The following is a 2238-nucleotide window of genomic DNA, read 5'->3' as shown; positions in this document are numbered from 1 at the left end:
GAAAATTTCTCCATTTTATTCCAGAACCTACAATTACATTTTGAACCCAGTTTTAAGGTTCTACTTGTACTTGTAATAACTGATTAAAATACCAACTACTTTGTTCTCGTAGTTTAGGGATTTGAAAAATCCTGTGCGAAATCTTTGATTTTCTGGATTAAAAAAATGTAGTATCAGTCCGTCTCTGGGATGCAAGCTTCTTTGTACTAAGAAAACATGATTTTGCATTTATAATTGAAGTAGCTTAATGCTTGCGACTTCATCTGTGTGGACTACATAAATTACAAACCCCCATTTAACCCACTTGGAACAGGATGGAATTTCGAAAAATCCTTTGTTAGTGGATACCTACCCTTTACAAAGAATACAACCTTTAAATTCCATGTCTCTAGGACCAACGGGTAAGGCTTTGCGTTGATATATGTCAGTCAGTCAGTCAGGACTTTGAATTTTATATACACAGATTAAGCACTATGAATTACTCACATAAAATAATTTGAAATGGGTTATTTTATAGGTATTTCGAATTCTAGCATACAAACAGTAAATATTTCTGCAGAAATGTTTGCTGTTGGCTATTTTTATTGCTCGTATGAAGGTTATTCAAACATAGTAAACTCTTTGCATAGGAAATTGATTGTTATTATACTAAACTGTATACATAGTGCACGATAGCGAAGTTAAATTGTACTTCAACAATATCCTGATAGGGTAAATGGGCCATAAATAAATTCCAATGGGTTACTGAGTCTATGGAATTAGATTTACTAACGCTGGAAAGGTCCGTTGAGCGAAAATTAGTGCAAAAAAAAAATATCTAATCTAATCTAATCTTCTTAATCCGTATATATAAAAGGCAAAGGTGACTGACTGATAGTGCCCAGTTGTATTTTTGCTTCGTAGCGTGGTTGTGGTACGTATGTAAAGACCCCTAAGCGCAATTCTCACCGGCTGTGAACTTCGTCTTTTTAAATGTCACAGGAGAATATAACTTTGTTCTGTTCCGTTAGACTTTATTTTTAAACTGTAAACATAAAATAAGGAGCAAGAACAGTCTTTAGGGGGTACAATATTTTAGTTGAAGGTTTTCTTAAATATTTTCTTTTCATCTTTTTGAGATTTTTCTTAGGTTCTCCATAACTATTACTTACCTAAAGCCCAAACAAATTCAGTGCAAATACCTAAATACTTAATCTTAAAAGAGCTGTTGTCCGCCTTCTACTCGTGAGGTCGGGTGTTCCCAATCCCAGGCATGCACCTCAAACTTTTCGGAGTTATTTGCGTTTGAAGCACGGATCATTTAAGCATTTAAATATCACTTGTTTTAATGGTGAAGGAAAACATCATGAGGAAAACGTCCATTGATTCTCCAAACTATCCATGCGAAAGAATGTCTCTCTGTGTGTCTGCCTGTCTGCTAGCTTTGACCGATTTTGATGAATCCTTCATCATCCAAGATACGGACATAGGTTATATCCCGGAAAACGTAGGTTTTATCCCGGGAAATCAAAGAGTTCCCACGGGATTCTGAGAGGCCCTTATGGATGGCCAAATTTCATATCAATCGGTTAAATGGGTAACCGATTGATATGAAATTTGGTATAAATAGCTTGCGTTCCGGAAATTGACATAGTCTACTTTTTATCCCGAAAAATCAAAGAGTTCCGACGGGATTTATAAAAACCTAATTCCACGCGGACGAAGTCGCGGGCATCAGCTAGTTTTAAATAAAATAAAAAATAACTTTACAAAATAATATTATGTTAGTAGGTACGTTATTAGAAGAAAGTATTGAAAATGTCGAAAGTAGAAAAAATCAATTTCAAGAGTATTAATCTGACGTCGAGTATTGGGTATCCCAAATCAATCAGCAAAATACCTTAGAGCGATTTTCGGAAAATTGATGGCTCAAATTTGTTTTTTCTTTCTTTTTTGTAGAACAGGTAAAATGTTGATATTTTCAACAAGTTTGTAATTTTATACTTATTTAACAATAATAGCGGGGCGGGTATGATAAGATTATTTTCGTGCTGCATAATCACTACCCTTATTATAAATGCGAAAGTGTTTATTGGTTTATCCCTCAATCACGTCACAACGGAGCAATTGTTTGATGTGATTTTTTGCATGGCTATAGCAATTAAATACCCTGGAGAGTGACATAATATGATACTTTTTATTCCGGAAAATGAAAGAGTTCCTACGGGATTTTTCAAAACTTAAATCCACGCGAACGAA

The sequence above is a fragment of the Maniola hyperantus genome, chromosome 14 (assembly GCF_902806685.2).
Source record: "Maniola hyperantus chromosome 14, iAphHyp1.2, whole genome shotgun sequence".
Taxonomy (NCBI): Eukaryota; Metazoa; Arthropoda; class Insecta; order Lepidoptera; family Nymphalidae; genus Maniola; species Maniola hyperantus.
The sequence above is the reverse complement of the archived record's forward strand: the minus strand, read 5'-3'. Positions refer to the sequence as shown.